This window comes from Lissotriton helveticus, chromosome 5_1 (genome assembly GCF_964261635.1).
Source record: "Lissotriton helveticus chromosome 5_1, aLisHel1.1, whole genome shotgun sequence".
NCBI lineage: Eukaryota > Metazoa > Chordata > Amphibia > Caudata > Salamandridae > Lissotriton > Lissotriton helveticus.
In genome coordinates this window covers 1,186,016,269-1,186,034,937 of record NC_136065.1, presented here as the reverse complement: position 1 = coordinate 1,186,034,937, position 18,669 = coordinate 1,186,016,269, and the positions used below count along the sequence as shown (strand labels likewise).

Below are 18,669 nucleotides of genomic sequence, written 5' to 3'. Positions count from 1 at the left end.
TTGTCTATAAAAAATGAGGACAGATCATCACACCATTGTGTGGAAGAGGGAGCCGATGGTTGTTCAGCACAGGGGGAAAGAAAGCTTTTTACAATAGAAAAGATTTCCTTGCTGTTATTATTGGCCCTTGAAATCCTGCCTGCATAGTACTCGCTCTTAGCCGATCTTATGGTGGCATAATATACCCTCTGAGCCGCAGGTAGAGCCCCCTTAGCAGTAGAGCAATAAGCGCCTCTCCAACCTCTCTCCAGCTTTTTGAAATTAAGCTTCAGTTCTTTCAGGGCATGTGAAAACGAGGGCTTGGAGGGTGTAGAGCACTTAATTGCGCCAGTGCCCTGTTTAACAGAGGCCTTCACCCCCGAGCAGATCCAGGTGTCAAACTTCTGCACAGCAGCGGAGAGCTCGGAGCCAAGCACTGGACGGCTCAGCTGAAGAGCGTTGGTCAGGGCCGACAGGTTAATCTTTTGGTGGTAGGTGTTAGGCAGGGTGGAGCAGGGAGATTTGGCTATAGGCCAAGAAAACTTAATTAGCCTACGGTCCGACCAGGAAAGAACTTCGGGGTCGGATATTGTTAAAACAAAATTAGAAGAAATTAAGTTCAAAAGGTGGCCACCCCAGTGCGTAGGCAGTTTTACCCACTGGGACAGATGCGCTAAATTAAGGGATTCCAACAAGTTTAGAGAGTCCAGTGACTCACTCACATCTACATGAATGTTGAAATCCCCCAGAAGGAGAAACTTTGTGAACCTCAAGGCCCGGGGTACGATCACAACCTCCAGCGCCTTAAGGAAGGGTCCAGAAGGCCCTGGGGGGGGCGGTAAATCAGTGTGCCACCCAACGTGAAATGGGGCGAGAGAACAAGGGAGACATGAAGAACCTCCCCGTCTCCCAGTTTGCTGGAAGTCTCACTGTGAAAAGACCAGGAGTCTCTAAAGACAACTGCCACCCCCTGCTTCTCCCAGCTACACGGTCAGCCCTAATGATTTTGAAGCCTCTCGGGATGGCAAAGTCAACCACAGGGCGCAGGAGCTGTTTAATCACGTCTCTGTAATGAACAAGATGTCATGATTGCCATCAGACAGCAACTCAAAGATGTCAGCAGCGTGTTTGACCATAGAGCGAGCGTTTATTCAGGATGCAGTTATTGTATTTTTGGTGTTGATTATAGAGGCGGGAGCGATCAAAGTTGGGGGGGAGGGCGAATTTGCACAGAGGACAGATTTTATGGGAGCGATCGGAGACCACCCACGACTGAGTGACTTTACAAATAGCGTTATTAAGAGCCATTAGCTCCTTCTAGAAGAACCTCTTTAGATCAGCCACTGGAAGAGAAGTAAAATGGGTAGCATGGCCGGCGCTAGGCGCGCCCGGGGCGCGGACGGGCTAACCTTTGGCTTACCTACGGCGCGCCAGCGGAGCGCCCGCTGCGCTCGTCCGAAAAGGCATGCGCATATTATATGTGTACCTCCCTCCCCCACCTAGAGTGCTGCCACTAGCCAAGCCGGTGTCCGGGACTACACCAAAGATGGCCGCCCGCCCTCCACACAATCGGCACAGCAAGCCGCGCCCGGGATGAAGCTAACAGGTATGCAATACTCAAAACAGAATTAAAATGATGAAATTCAGTTTGAGCGCTTCAGCGCAAGAAATCAATTTCAGCAGCGATTTAAAAGGGAATAGCACAATAGAGCATACTTTTAAAGAATAATGCCTCTGCAAGTCTAAGCGGGACAGAGTAGGAGCTGCCACCAACCTACTCTAGCCGCATGCGACCCAGTCTGGCGAGTGATTTATATGTGCACCTCCCTCCCCCAGCTAGAGCGCTGCCACTAGCCCATCCGGGGTCCGGGACTACACCAAAGATGGCCGCCCGCCCTCTACACAATCGGCACAGCAAGCCGCGGTGGAACGGGGCAGGGAAGGCACACCTCCGCACCCTGGAGTGAAGCTAACAGGTATGCAATACTCAAAACAGAATTAAAATGATGAAATTCAGCGTGAGCGCTTTGTCATTCCAAAATGGCGTCTTACCTGACCGTTGCTAATGTTCCCAAAAACGGACTATGAGAATATGAGATGAGTTACACCCTCCTGGGGAGCGACATCTTCTTATATCTGTTAAGAAGCCCTTCAAGCCGGTGTCCTCTCCTACCATTGCTAGATGAATGAGCTGGATAATGTTAGAGGCAGATAGCGATATGTTTCATTCTGGATCCAATTCTGTGACAGGAGCCATGGCCTCCAAAGCCTTCTCTTTAGGATCACAAATGGAAGCCATAATTAATGCGGCAGACTGCTCTTCAGATTCTATGTTTAAGAGATTTTTCTTTAAACCAGTCCAAGATAAGGCCTATGTGTTGGTGGGCAAGCTTTCAAGGAGTATAATCCTCGCCTCCGGTCATGATATGGAATGTAAAATGTCCTAGCTTTCGTAATGGAAAGTTTTGATTCTATTAAGGACACGAAGGCAAGGATTATTCCCATTCAGTTTTTGGGTGACAAACTTTTCCCTGCCCGCAGGTTACAGGAATATTCTTTTGAAGCTCATATCGAACGCATATTCTGACTGTTCTGTCTGGTATAAGTACTGAAATTCTTTCTTCTTGAAAGTTCTGGATTTACTTGTTAAAATTGTTTTTCTTAATTATCAAGTGAGCTGTTGATTTTTGAGAGATTGAGGTTGTATATTTATTGCTTGTAATCAAACCTTGATTAAAGATAGTGGGTAATGTACCTTTTCTGGTTTTATTTCAGGGTCGGAGAATGGCATAATGGAGTGAAAATGTGGAATTCTGGGGCCAGTGTCTGTATGCTCCCAGTGAAAGAGGGAGCATACAGGACAGACAAGGACTGTTATAGGACATTATGTGTTCTGATTGGTTGAAATAATTCTTACTACCTTTACTGGTGGTTCTTGGGAAAGACAGTTTTTTCTGAAATGTTGAAGCTACTGGAGTAAAACTAAGGGAAAAAGAAAAGCATAATTCTGCGAATCGGGCCGTTTGCGACCTCAAACCCCCTTTTCCATCTGGCCCATAATACCAGCTGTTGACCTAGGATAATAGTATATCCCACAAGAAAAAGGTAAAAATTTGCTGGGTGTGCAGATTTAGTATGTGGAGGAGTGTTTGATCGACTCAGGACATTTCCGTTGCCTGTGTATCACACACGTTATTTGAACTATTGTCTTCTGGAAACTATCAACAAGGCAAACACCCCTTCCTGGGACCTAATTCATTGAATTTATACATTCAGCTCTAAACTAGAACTACAGAGCTTATTGTGAGCATTTATGTTGAACTTTAAGTACACCATTTGTTTATGTCTGCAATGGAGTAATGTATATAGTAATTTTTGTGATTGAGTCTTGTTACTTTTTAGTTGCGTATTTTCTGTTTTGCAATATATTTATGTTTGAATATCTGTGGAGTATTTTAACAACTAATAATCAATTGAAAAGTACAAAAGAAATATCCATGTTTTGCACATTGCTTTACTACCATGAGTAAGATGTGATGGACTGCCACCATGGAGAAAATTACAGATCCTGTCTCTGACAGGATGGTCCTATGCAACTAAGGGCAAACTAAAGCAGCTTGGAGGCTGCAACAGCATGGATGGAGGACTGGAAGGTTTGCTGCCCCTTTGGGTCTGGATGCTGCCTGTTAGATCGCCTGAAGGGACAGGGGTGCTGGCTGTTGGGGCTATGGGCCTTAGTGTTGCCTAAAGCAAAACTCCTGCAGATGCTTCAAAGGGGCAAAACTGTAGGGGATACTACCTTGCATCCTTAGAGAAACTGAGGACCCATGCTGTGGCTCCACATTCTTTAAAGTGCTGTAGGATGGAGTTGTCCTTCTCGCATAGAGGAGAGGCCTATCATAAGGCATATCCAGAGTGATGTCTGACTGTCACTTGTAATTATGTGGATCTCATTCATGTGTGGCGCCAGAGCACCACACCAGTCTTGACTATTCTGCCTAAACAGTCAATCATGTCCACTCCCACCCTTATGAAATATTGCACAGCACCCAGGCCATCCTGAATAGTCTGCGGCAAAATGGTGCTGCACTCCTTCAGGACTGCTGGCAAGACCTGTAAATGTAAATGTACATGTATTTATATAGCGCAAATCACCGACACAGTATCTAAGCGCTTGCTTAGGGAACCCGTCCTGGTATTCCCCTGTGAGATACCCCGGCAGGGTATCCACAAGGTGAAAGCCAGGCATCCCGCCGCGAGGGGCCGTAGTGGAGATTAAGCAAGCTATTGCCCAGAGTCGCAGAGTGTGACCCCGTGAGTCGAGTAGGCACCGGAGCGAGAATTATCGAGTCCGTGACATTTTTTTAGAGCCCGAGACCCGCCGAGGCGGGGAATCAAACCCTGGTCCACGGCCGATCTCAGCTTCCGGGTCTGCCGCCTCTAACCACTGAGCCACACTTCTCCGCTGCAACTGAGTTCCATACTGTGTGGGAGTAGCATAGGGGTGAGGCTAGGGGAAAACATAACTAATTTCCCGAATGCCTCAAGCAGGGGTGGGCTATTTATATCGTCTGACACCTGAGACAAGTTAACTTCTGTCTAGGACAAGAAGATAAAATGTCTCTTTTGTCCGACGGGCAACAAGACATTAAATCACAGTAAAGGGACAGAACAGTGCACCTTTACTGCTCTCAGGCAATCAGTATACATTTCCATTCACACCTGTCATCCTTCTTACCCTTCCCTTTGCATTAAAACCGGTCATGTTGCCAGGAGAGAGTTGACCACAACAGGGCTTTTTGGAGAGAAGAGTTGGAATCTTCTGTAACTGCAGGTCAACCCATCACTTTAAAACTGTGCTTTCTGTTGGTCTGCCAGGAGAAGGCAGCTCTTTAAACTAGTATAAGCTGCCAGTTTTCCACTTTCTGGGAAAACAAGGCTGTGCAGAAAGAGATATTGGGTTTGGAAGTCATAACATTTTTACCTCTGAGCGATCAAACACACCCAAGCTCAATCCTCTTGGTAGTGATGTGGACCCTGTTTAGCTACCTCAATTAGCTAAGGCTTTCAATCAGGGCTTGTGATTAGATGCATAGACATTGACAGTTGAAAGTACTCCAGGTCAGAATTTGTCCAAACTGTATTGAAACACAGCTGGCGCTGTGATACGAGAAAACTTGCACCCATCTACGGTGCGTCAGTTGTGCTTGGAAATATCAGGCATTTCCCCATGTTTTTGAGCTCTATCTTTGTCCCTGCACTCTGGTCTCTGTAGGCCCCAAGACTGTCAGTTTGAAAGATTCCTGAAAGATTCCTGAGAAACAGGCAGGATAAAGGATGGATGGATTCAATTCCAATATTTGGTAATTTTTCTGTTACTCAAAAAACATGAGTTTCCACACACAATTTTGTATCTGTGTGTCTTGTTTTGATTCACGCTACATCCATAGAAAAAACTCCTTGAGAAAGTGAGTTAGCCAACACGTGTTTCACCCTTGGCTTTTTCAAGCCGTGTCAACAGGTTCTGTGTCTTTTCTAATCATATATTTCCATCATTATGGCCATTGTGGTTAAACTACCATTTAGTTGTAGTATATGTGTCACGTAAAATGCCTCACTGTCCGTTGGAATTTACAGATCAGGAACAAGATAGCATCATTTTGAGGACTCTTGGCAATACGGAAGAAAGCAGTAACGATTGGGAACTTCCTAAGCCTGAAACCACCCTGCAAGCTGAAAAGAGAATCTAGATGGGCCAGCCTTGACATCTATAAGGAGTTTCCAGTTCAGATGGATACTTCAGGGCATGGCACTAGAGCTGTCTTGGCACAGCTGAAAAGATGATGAGGGCTTAGACAAACCTGTAGCATTCAGCAGAAGGAGGCTCTTTCCCAGGGAACAGTGGTGGAGTGCAATTGAGAGGGAAGCTTTTGTAGTAGTCTGGGCAGTGAAGAAGTTGAGACCATACTTGTTTGGGACTCACTTATGAGTTCAGACAGACCACAAAAACCCCAGATGGTTGATGCAATTGCAGGATGAGAATCCAAAACAGTGAGGTAGTTCATATCCCTACAAGGAATGGAATTCACGGTGGAATATCGCCCTGCGACTGACCACAACAGTGATGATGGTCTTTCGAAGTTGGCGCTACCTTCTGCTGGAGGACACATGTTGGGAAGGACCAATGTTTGTGTGGCATTCCCCCAAATGTTCACCTTCTGTTGCTAAACTCATTTTCTTGCCCAAAGGACTCGGCACACTTTATCCCTGCTACCCAGTGGTAACGTATTGTGTCACCTCCCTTTCAAACCAGTTAAAATTGGTATACACTTGAATGGCACATTTTATTTGGTTGTAAGTCCCTACTATATGGTACAACCTGTACCCAGGGCCTCCAAATTCAATACTACTGATGGGCTGTAGCACTAGTGCCACCCTGTAAAGTAGCAATGTAAAATATGTCCCCAAGCTGTCCACTGCAGCCTGGGTGTGCAGTTTTAAATTGCTACTGTGGTCTGGAAAAATAAACCTTCTGCATGACCTAAACCGTCCTTTTGAATACTTATACATACCTCTAAAGTAGGCCTTAAAAGCCCATAGTGCATGGCATTTAAAAGTATGACATGCATATTTAATGTTTTACATGTACAGCAGTGAAAAACCGCCAAATTTGTTTTTTGCTGTGACAGGCTTGCTCTTGTATACGTTAACACTGGGTTACACAATTACATTTAATAAGGGCTACATTGAGTTTGGGAATAGTTAGAAAATTATTCCAAGGATTCATTTTATAAGTACTTTAAAATTCAACTTAATGTTCAGGTCGGATATTATTTTACTATTTGAAATGAAACTTTTATAACATAGTTTTTCTGCTTACCAACCAAAAAGCTTTTCTGTCAGCATCCAGTTGTCATGTGACCCCAGATGACTCCCTGTGGTGAGATGTATATTGCGCCCAGACAGAGGACAAAGGGATCTGGGTGTGTGGAGGGGGTCTCCTCAATTGACATGATGCCAAGCCCCTTTCTGAGGATGCCTACCTTCTCACAGGAAGCTCACACCAAGGCCGGTCTCACTATTCCCTCTTTAGACAATATAGCTCCAAACCAACGGGAGAGGAGGAACTGGGCAGAACTGGTATAGGGGTGGATAAAGGGGTGACCTCCACCCACAGCTGAATACTGAGTATAAAGGTGGACCCTAAAGACCTCTTCTCAGAAAACTGCTTGGTTTTTTGAAGAATCAGAAGGACTGCCCTGCTGCCTAAGGAACCTGAAGGCCGACAGCCCCTGCTTGTTTGAACCAAGGACCCGGCAGTGACTCCGTAGGTCAGTTGGCTAATCTCTTGTTTTAGCTACAGGGACACAACAATCTTCCAGAGGGCTCTTTCCCTGCAACTGCCCAGCTGACCAGTTCCAACTGGACCTGCACTGAACCCTGGTGCTGGCCTCTGTTGGATTGAGTCCTAGCCCCGGAGTGCCCCAAGGTTCTGGCTGGAGTTAAGAGAGTATTCCTCTCGTCCCCAAACTGCAAAACGGGAGTCTTGAAAATATTGCCAACTTTTTGCCTAGAAAATTGAAGGAGACCAGGATAGCTGTTGATGTCAAATTGCTGATCAGCCAACAACTTGCCGGTTTGCCCTGATGAAGGAGATGTGACTTCCAGAAAAGTTTCTAAGTTCCGAACATAGAGGGCTTCATTGGGGCAGACTTTAAGCTGTATCCGATCTAGGTCGCTGCTTTCCTGGCCACTGAATTTGCCCGCTTGGAGCTGTCCCACCTTTGTCGACTATTGCATCAGGAACCCACTCAGCCGCAACCCTCCTTTGTCAAACCCTGCTTCAGGTCCAGCTTGATCCTTGCCCCACAACTTGTCAAGGACCACTGTTTCTCAATAAATATTTCTAAGTCAAAAGATAAACTTTGCACATGCGGCCTTAACTTTGGACTCTGACCCGCTCTACTGTGGCCAGATAAGACTGGATGGTTAGATTTTTCTTTTGTTGAGTCCTCACTTTATTACTTTTTGAATACTGCATAAATACTTCCCACATTGCCTATAGGTTAAGCCTGTCTGCTCTGTGTCATAGCTACCAAGGGACTGAGCTCAGGTTTACTAATTGACTTTGGTCCTTCCTGCTCATGCCCGCAAGAAACAATTGCCATGTCTTCTTTGCCTGCACAGTTTATGCCAAACCAAGGACCAAGTGGTTAGCCCCCGTGTGCAGACAATTAGGGACCCGCAACTCCAAAGACACTTTGCGCATACTAAAGTCAGAAATTCTTAGGCCACTTCTGGGCGATTAGAAGGAGGGCGCTATTAACATCGTTGTCTGGCCTTGATTGATGAAATGGAAACTTTAATGACCAGACAAAAGAGGTTTATTCCCTAATATTGTTATTTTTACTGTAATATTTGATGTATTTTAATCTTTTTAACGGATGATTTAGAATAAGGGCACCACTAAGGGACAAGAGGCAACCATGTTTTGATGTAATATATGTGGGCTTTTTTGGCAACCGTTGTATACATTAATTGACAATGCAATAGAACTTTATTCTTGTGGCTCCATCGCCTCGCCCAAATTGTTAGAGACAACTTAGCGATGACTTATTTGGGAATTGCAGCTTCTAAGCCTTCCCCTACGCCGGCTTACTATGTTGACTAGAGCCACCTTTTATTTCCCAAATTGTTCATTTGCATCTTTTTGCCTAGAATGTTTTATCCATGATTTGTGTGGCTGTATCTTTTACAGTCTTGTCAACCGAAATAAAGAGAATTTGATGATTGATGACTTTAGTGGTCACCTTGACAAGGATTATGATTGTTATTTCTGATGGTTCCTGAACCACCTTCAACTAATACTCTAATTTCTTACACCGAGTCCTTTAGGTAAACAGAGAATCGAGGACAAAAGTGGTGCTTGAGGCACCCCAGTATACAATATGTTTAAAGGCGTAATGGAAAAACATTGACACATACAAAGTGATGTTTCTCCCATTATACATTAACAACCAAACTAAAGCATTTTGATCTCTTCCAAAAAGTACCTGGATTCAAATGTCAGAATTTTGCTCCAACAAGTGTAAGTGTCTAAGTCATAGATATTCTTCTTAAAGCAAGGACTCACCCATTTTTTATGTCGATCTAAATATTTCTTGTTGCTTGTTCCAGAACACTACTGAGCAGACAAAAGTGTTCAGGGGTGTTTTTGTGAAGCTTACTATTAATACTAGAACATTTTAAATGTATACACTGGGGGGACGTGGCTAGCACCCGAGGAGGATGGCGGCTCTCCCGTAACTCGCCTGAGGTGTTGGGCAATCCATGGGATTTTCTTCTGCTAGCTGTGGTGAAAGATATAACAAAATGAAGTGAAATGGGTAGGAACTGTCGATACTACAAGGTGACCTGATTTTTGATTGCACTTTGGCGCGCATCACCTTTTTATTCTCTAATGCGCTCTACGTGGATTCAGCAGCAACCGCCATTTTGAATTTACCCGAGCGCTGAGGAGAAACGTTTAAGTTATGCGCTCCGTTTTTCAAATCTGACCCTGCTTTTCTGCTATCAGAAAACCAACTGGAGTTCAAACTATATGGGATAAAAGATTTATATTGCTTCTTGTATGCAGGCCTTGACTCTTCTTCATATATGGGAAGGTTAAAAACGATATCTCCGCTACAAATATCCTTGACTCATAGGTTTATTGTCCGTTCAAAGTCACATACGAAGTCCGTTCAAATGGAGGATTCCCTAACACCAACACTCAAAACAGCTGCTTCTTCGGCTATGGCCAATGGTTCCTCTAATCTAAGCAAAGCAACAACTAAGCGTCTTAAAAAGGATGGCCCCTCTCCACCAAAGCAATCTCCGTCTGTCTCCATGGATCTTCTTTTGGAGGAAATCCGAGCCTTGAGACCATTTCTCAAGGAGACAAAGTCCAAGATACAAATCCTAACAGACAGTTGCGAAAAATTGGTAAGAAAGCTCGCTGGGAATCTGCCGCCAGTGCCGAGAGTCACTCTTACCTTGCTGGGGCTTTGCATTTAAAGGAGCAGCCACCGCCGAGAGTCACCGGGGGCCATTCCAGGAGAAACGGACGCCGGAGGAGAGGCGAACTAAGCCTTCCAGCGTCCCCCTGCAGCGCGCACGCCGCTGACACCATTACACAGCGTCAGGAGGTGCCCAAAAGGACTGTCTGGCTCCCGCAGCGTGGGTGCTTGCTGGAAATCTGCCACCACTACCGAGAGTCACTCTTACCTTGCTGGGGCTTTGCATTTGAGGGAGTCGCCACCTCCGAGAGTCACCGGGGGCCATTGCAGCAGAAACGGACGCCGATGGAGAGGCGAACTACACCTCCCAGCGTCCCCTGCGGCGCGCACGCCTCTGACGCCACTACACAGCGCTAGGAGGCGCCCAAAAGGACGGTCGGGCTCCCGCGTTGCGGGAGCTTGCTGGAAATCTGCTGCCACTGCCGAGAGTCACTCTTACCTTTCTGGGGCTTTGCATTTGAGGGAGCCGCCACCGCCGAGAGTCACCGGGGGCCATTCCAGCAAAAACGGACGCCAGAGGAGAGGCGAACTACGCCTCCCAGCGTCCCCTGCGGCGCGCACACCGCTGACGCCACTACACAGCACCAGGAGGCGCCCAAAAGGACAGTCGGGCTCCCGCGACGCGGGTCGCGCGCAAGCGTGCCCGGGCACAGCCCGGGACAAGGGCGGGGCTGTCTTAGGCCGGAGGAGGCCGGGCTGGGCCACCACTCTGAGAGGTCCATTATAGGTAAGGTGAGTGGCAAAAAGAAATTGAAACATGGGGAGACGCACAGCAACACCAGGATTAAGGCCTACCACCACCATTGATAGCATGCTCTAAAGAGCTGTTAGTATCGTCTCATCAGAGATTGAATTAACAGAGAGAAGACTATCCTTGGGCCTACCTGAATCCCAATTGACTCTGCCTGAAGGAGTTGAGTGGGGTAACTTTAATGTCCCTCTTCCTCTGATACCTACTGTGATAATTAGCACTGCCTGCCACCAAGAAACGCGGCCAGATTGTCCCCAGTCGTTGGGCACTCCCGACTCCTGCTAATGTCACTGTTGAAAATGTGGTCCCAGACCCCAAAGTAAAAGGGGCCAAAAGGAAAAGAACCGCTCTAAAACCTACCAGTAGCAAGAGAAAACAGCCACCTCGCTCCAAACCTCAATCTACACCCCTGAGTTCTTGGATACAAGGCACTACTGCCGTGCCCACGGGGCCCATCAAGCTAACAAATTACACTACTGTTAACTTGACTACACCAGACGCCTCAGTCCACTCTATCCACACCCAAACCGAACACACAATTGCTCCAAATATCCGTGTCAGGCCTGGTGACATCTCAATTGACACTATAGTGGACTCAGTTTATGAACGCATGAAGAATCTGGTTGAGAAACATTTTAATGCCCTATTGAAACGCTTGGATAGGCTTGAAAATCTGGTAAAGAAATCTGATACCTACAAAAGTACATTTAATGTTGTCGATAAAATTGGGGGGAGCAGCACCCAAAGTCACTGAGAGTAATTAGTCAAAGTATGCCAGAGCAGTTTGTTGATCCTATGCCTCCCCCTCCCAACATCGCTTGTGATATGTGTGGTAACCACAAAAGTAATCCATCTTCTAAATCAACCCTCCGTCACGTGCAGCATCTGGTCATAACACCATTAGCAATAGCTTGCCTTGTAATCCTGCACCAGTCAACCCCATGCCCCTGGACCCTACACAGACAAATATTGTAAAGGTCCCAAGTGCCCCTTCCACTTTAGATAATTCTGATAACAAGCCATCGGCAGACATCCTTCATCTACCACCTGAGGCATGTCCTTATGTTGTAGTCCTAGCAGGCTTCCCTCCCCTAAAGAAAGACCAAATTGAGACTTGGGAGCAACTCCAGAACAAGTGTGACGACTGGCTATCTAAACATAAAGGTCTAGGGATGGCAAATGCCGGTGAGATATTAATGGTCCGACGGGTGGGATGGGTTGGATCTTCCCAAAAGAACATCTCAGGGGACTGCATTGTTGTAAATTTTAGACGCCCTCTGCTGGTAAAATGGCTATTGCAAGCACAGGTATTTTATAATAATTTTCCAACTCTTATCCATTCATTACCCCTGGGTTTTTTCTACAAACCTCCCTAGGCCCAGTGTAATCTCATCATCCCTACACACACCTCACAGAATCGGTTCGCTGTTCTGTCCAGTCAAGAGAGTCTGGACTGACTAAGGAACCGACTATTACCTGCTGCACCTGAGACCAAGGAATTCCCAATAGATTGTCTCACTGCTGTTGATCCCAGACCCCAAGATTCTAACTTAGGTGTGCTTAGTTGGAACGTCACAGGACTAGCAGCCAAGCTAAATTCCATGGAGTGGGTTGACCTGGTCCATAAATACGATATTTTAATGTTTCAAGAGACATGGTGCACAAAGGAATTATTCTTAGAAGGTTTTGTGTGTAACAATAGCATTGTACCTAGCCCTAAAGCAGGCCGCCCTTCCGGCGGTCTCTCGACATGGATAAATATCTCAGCCGGGGGTAGTATAAAACCCCTTGTGACAAACAATGATAATTTTCAAGCCACGATTTATACACGGGGGCTTCGATTTGTTTTATTAACTTTATAACAATGATTTTACAACACTACCAAACAGGAATTTTACTAACTTGTTCGAGTTCATCGATAATTTAGATCATCAGTACGCGCACGATAAACTGGATGGAATTTGCCTAGGTGGCGATTTTAATGCACAGCTTTATGGCGATACTATTACCATTACTTCAGTTAGGGAGCCCACATGCAAAAGAGAGGTGGAACTTCAGGATCATTTATCCTCGTGTAGTTTAATTAATGTAATGGAAAGGGTTGGAGTACATCCAAATAACAATCGCCCATTGCCTACTTATGAGGGACGTGGATGTTCATCTATTGGTGTTTCAGATCTTTAATATTGGTGTCTCATACATATTGGAGGGAAACTTGTGCAGTCTCTGAATGCACCCTGCTACGCGGCTCCCAAAACTGAAAAAATCAACCGTTCATGTATAGGATTTGCAAAAATGCAAAAATATTTGTCACACACAAAGAGCTGCTTATGCATGTCTTTAGTTAAGAGATGTGGTACCCAGAAAGCCTCATGAATAGGCAACAATGTGAGGTGAAGAGACTTTACAGCCAGTGTATATTGAGAGTCGTTCTTGATCCTGAAGCACTGTGAATGCACTGGACAAGGAAACCGACTCGGAGAACGTGTGGACAGTTTGTGACTGGATCCCTAAAACAGCTTCATCAAGGTCTATGGGAATACAACAACTTCTTATATGTAGCCCAGTACGAGAAATCTCAGCCAGAACCATTAGATGACAGTTTCGGAATCTGCTGGGAGTGCTAACGTTCTTATCAGCTTCAGCATGCATGCTTGTTACATGTTCAACCGGAAGAGATGTCACTTGAACGTAAAACTGAAGACATACACTGCAACAGGAGAGGACACACCGTCACTGGATTGAATCAGAAATGTTTCCTTATAACACAAAATGTGTTGTTCCTGCAACTCTGGTAAAGAGCACAATGTGAGAGATTGTTGTATAGCAAAGCAATGGAAGAGTCATAAGTGCGTGTCATAAGAGATTTGTCACACCCAGCAGGAGCAATTCCTCTGGTACATGTAGATATCTGCGACACCCCGGGTAAATCAGAAGTAGCTCCTGCAGATGCATGGCAAACCTAGGATGTGTTATGAGTGGTGAGAGGATCTGCATCTCACCCAAAGGGCTTGCTAGAGCTTTTTCCAGGTTTCTTCAAAAGAGAGATTTCCAGTTCAGGCAAAACGAAAAGCAATAAAGGAATATTTCCTTTTGCTAAGTCGCCATTCACACAAGGAATCCAAAAATATATATCTTATCCGAAAACTTTCAAAAAACAGTCTGTATTCACAAAGCCAAATGACACAGTTCAAAGGTCAGAGGGGGAGAACTGGTACATCGAAGAGGTCGCAGACGCCTTCACTCTCATCCAAGTTGTAGATGTAGTCATGATCTCCAGGAGGAGGCGAGAGTCGAAGCAAAGGGATAAACACTTCTGAGGACATCAATTCTTCTAACAGGTCTGAGGTCATACATTCTCTTGTTGGATCAAACATATCTGATAAGTCTTTGGGAAATTCCAGCAGTTCTGAGGGCTCGGATTTAATTGGCACAAAAGAGGTAGATGAGTTAGGCAGGATTGTACAGCTGTCCAGGGAGGCAGATGACTGGAGAGGCTGAGTATCCAAAGATGTTCCTGGGCTCTTCGTGGATAAGGGACTTGGAGAGTCAAAGCTGAGTGTACTGTTTGTGCTGTTACTGCTCTGGGACTCTGCAGCTACAGCTCTCGGACCTGTGCTTTTGTTTGTGGGTGCCCAAGGACTGTGGCTGCTTTGAGGGCTGTGCTCTGCAGGTTGACTTTTAGTAGTCTCTGCTGAATCTTGTTGCTGTGTTAGAGATGGCCTCTGCGGTGCAGATGTCACAGCTGGCTGTGCAGGTGTTGCTGTGGGCTGACACTGGATAAGGTCTTCAGGCGGAGGTACAGGTACAACAACTGGGGTGGAGTTATATGCATCCTTGTTCACCAAAAGAACTTTAATCGGGCCTGTTGTGCTTTTTAAATGTATTTGATATTTTCTCTGCCCGTTCAGACCCTCTGGAATTGAAACTTCTAAACGGGTGCCAGAAGGAGCTCGAATGGCTAAAAGCGTGTCCACTTTGAAGCACATGCAGATGTCCTCATGGGTCACATATGACAGCCTGCTATTCAAAACATCATTTGTGAGGTTTTTGATGCTTTGTTGCACCCAGATCCTCTGTTGGTCCAGTTCTTGTTCTCATTGTTCCAGGTCTGCAAGCTCAGTCTTGAGGTCAATAAGTTTGTCTGCAATTTCTCGGGTGTTGCAGCCTGGACCTACACCCTTCCACTGTATACTGTTCTTGGATTTCTTCTCAATCAGTCCAATCCCTTCTAGCACATTTGTGATGTCATAAATACGCCGTTTTTGCCTCACAGCTAAAGAGTCAGCAGCCACTTTGAGGTCCAGCACGCCAACCTTGGCTTCCTCCAGGAGGAACACAAACTTGGTAGTTAGGAGGCCCAGACTCTTCTCGTGCCGGCTCGGGGTGGCCGGTAGCTGCTGAGCCGAGTCCGCCATCTTTCAGGTCGGTAGCGCTTCCGAGTCACGGGAGCGCGTGGGGCGGATGGGTGGGGACGAGCCGAGAGCTGTCGTGCTCATCTATAATAGACTATGTTTTTATATCGTCCTCATTGGCAAATCTCTTAGTAAAGGCGGAGGTTCTATGTACCACCCAAGGCGATCATAACCCAATTTCCACAATCATCAGATTTTCCTCCAAACCCAGCACCATAACAGAAGAAGAGGCTAAACATTTAATGGCATCTACTGATAAACTCTGAGTGATTTGGAAGGGCATAGATAACAAAGTATTATTTGCAAACATGATAACACTGCATCCCCTACTTATAGAAACATGTTTGTCATGTAGCATTTTTTGATGTAGGGATTATTGAGGCATTTCGCAGCCTATGTGCTGGCATTAAACATATTATTTCAAGACCAGCCATTAACATTCGCAAGAAACCCAAATGGTTGGATGGTACATGCTCGCGGGCTAATAGAGAACTGCGTGTAGCATTAGCGGCGACACCCAGGGACATAATCTTAGATCATTAAGAGCTTGTTATAAGAAAGCGACCAGGACACGTACAGGTGAGATATTAAAAGAACGCTCAGCTAATCTTACTAGTACTGCCTCACTTAATGAAGGAACTGGATTCTGGAAAGCAGTGAAAGCCATGAGATCTATGGGCTTGGATATTACTCCCATAAGCTGTAATATAATGAGCGAATCATGGGAGGCGCATTTTGCTAGAATCTACACAGTACCTTCAACGACTTCCAACATCAATATCAGCTCGTCAGTCACCAAGGTTTTATATCAGTGACTGATGTTGAGGATGCCATGCAGCAAAGCATAGGGAATAAGGCCCCAGGACCGGATGGGCTCCCCATCGACCTTATAAAACATGAACCGGATTTTTGGGAACCTCTTTTATATAATGTTTCTAATAACCTGACTAATACAGCCATCCCTAGTACCTGGTCAACTAGCATTATCGTGCCTATTTTAAAAAAAGGAGATCGATCCAACCCCAGCTGTTATCGCCCAATTTCTTTGATAGACAACACTCTGAAGATTTTGGGCAGGGTTGTTTTCAATAAGATAAGGACTTGAGCCGAAGAAAACCAAATTTTAAATCACTGTCAGCTGGGTTTTAGAAGTAATGTTGGAACTATCGAACAGTGTTTGAATCTAAATCTCATTTTGGGTAAATACACGATCGCACAAAAGTCACCAGTTTACTTGGGTTTAATGGACCTCACATCAGCATTTGATTTTGTCAATAGATCTTGCTTGTGGGCGGTCATTTTAAGTTATGGGTTGGACGAGGCTTTGGTTCATTTTTTGCCACATTTGCACAAGGATCTAAAGCAGTGTTTCCCAAACTGTGGTCCGCGGACCCCCAAGTGGAGAAGTGTGGCTCAATGGTTAGAGCGGCAGACCCTGATGCAGAGGTCTAGCCCGGGACCAGGGTTCAATTCCCCGCCTCGGCGGCTCTTGGGCTCAAAATTCAACGGACCTGATAATTCTCGCCTCGGTGCCTATTCCAATCATAGAGTCCCACTCTGCAACTCTGGGCAATAGCTTGCTTTACCTCCACAACGGCCCCCACAACGCTAAGGATGCCTGGCCTCCACCTTGGGGGTGCCCAGGTGTGGACACCTCACAGGGAAAGCCAGGACGGGTTCCACAGCGGTATTCGTACAAGCGCCTTGAGACCCTTGCGGGTGAGTAGTGCACTATACAAGTATGAATTTATTTACACATTCCCTGGGGGTCCGTAGGCAGCAGTTTTAAAAGCACAGAAAAGTTTCTTGTGTAATTAGCAGCTTTCCAGCAACAATAAAAGTGTCAAGATAATGCCAGTGATTAATGTACCTGCTGGAGAGCGAGGCGAGTTTTGTTCAGTGGCAGCTTTGACTTAACTAATGTAACACTTAATTAATGTTAATGTGCCTACCGCAAAGAACGTGTAACATGCATTTTAGAAAAGCAGTATTTTATGTGCATAGGTTCGTGGTTACTGCTTTTGTCACAGAGATTATTTTGTTACTGTGCACTTCATAAGTGGCAATCGTAATCTAGCAGAGGGGCCTATAAACTGTCATCAAAGAGCTGCTTGCAAACTGCATGGTACTAGTTAGTAACTTATGTTTTTTCCCAGTTATTCATTATCCTGATGCTGCTAAAAAGATTTATTTGGGCGGAAATACATTTTTAATGTTACTAGCCACTGTGTTATGTTCTGAATCCTGAGTTTGTGCTTTTCCAGACCAAGCACTCTTTAAAAATGCCTACCAGTATGAATGACATGTAATCCTTGTAGTCCCCTTTACCTTATGTAACATTTTATATACACACTTATTAACATGTATGATTCAATGTCTCTATATGTGTGTGATGTAAAGTGCTCTGACATCCTACAATGGTATGCAAGATGCTATAAAACAAATGAAATACATGTGACAGAGGGGCTGTTCCTTCAATATAAAATACTAAGGGCCAGATATACGATCCGTTTTTATATGCGCGAATGGGTTAGTGAACCCATTTGCGCATGCAAAAACCTATTGGGCCATGTACATAGCCTATTTCGCGAGTCGCAATTTGTTTGTGACTCGCTAAATAGGTTTTGCTACTTGCTATTTGGAAGGGGCATTCCCTTCCAAATAGCGAGTCTCAAAACCATGTACAAATGTTTTTCGGTCTACTTCAAGTAGATGATAATGCATTTGCAAATGGGAAGGGGTCCCCAGGGGACCCCTTTCCCTTTGCAAATGCATGCAAAATTATTTTTTAAGGGCAGGCAGAGGTCCCAGGGACCTCTGCCTGCCCTTAAAACATGAAACTAAAACGTTTCATTTTTTTTTTTTTTAAATGCATGGTAAACGGGCTGCATTTTTTAAAAAACTGCTTTATTTAAAAGCAGTCCCAGACATGGTGGCCTGCTGAGCCCAGAAGGCCACCATCCCTGGGAGGGCAGGCATTTCCAATGGGCTCGCAAATTGCGAGAGGCTCATTAATATTAATGAGCCCCGCAATTTGCGACCCCATTGGGAATCCCAACAGTGTTAAACACACTGTTGTACATTTCTTTTAGCGACTCGCAATTTGCCACTTGCATGTGTCGCCAATTGCGAGGCGCTAAATGAAATGGTCGTACATTTGGCCCCAAAATCCTTAGTACTTTGAGTATTTGTTTTGTGTGAACATGTGTGTTTTTAAAAAAAATTAGTGTTTTAATATTTGAAATTTAACTCATACAAAATGCTTGGGGGTCCCCGGCTTCCAGTGGTGACTCAATGGGGGTCCTCAGGAGTCAAAAGTTTGGGAACCACTGATCTAAAGGATTAGTAATGACGGGGAGGTCTCAGGGGATATCGTTATTGGTAGAGGGGTTAGACAGGGATGTGTTCTTGTCCCTCTACTTTTTATTCTTTATATAAACAAATTACACAATACCCTGTCAAAATT

At 45.3% G+C, this 18,669-nt stretch overlaps 1 protein-coding gene and 1 pseudogene across 2 annotated transcripts in view; both read right to left on the bottom strand.

Moving 5' to 3' along the window:
- CCDC172 (coiled-coil domain containing 172) overlaps positions 1-18,669 on the bottom strand; it is a 977,718-nt gene that overhangs the window by 25,132 nt on the left and 933,917 nt on the right. The window lies entirely within an intron of this gene.
- Positions 13,820-15,222, bottom strand: LOC144753531 (transcription factor E2F4 pseudogene; annotated as a pseudogene).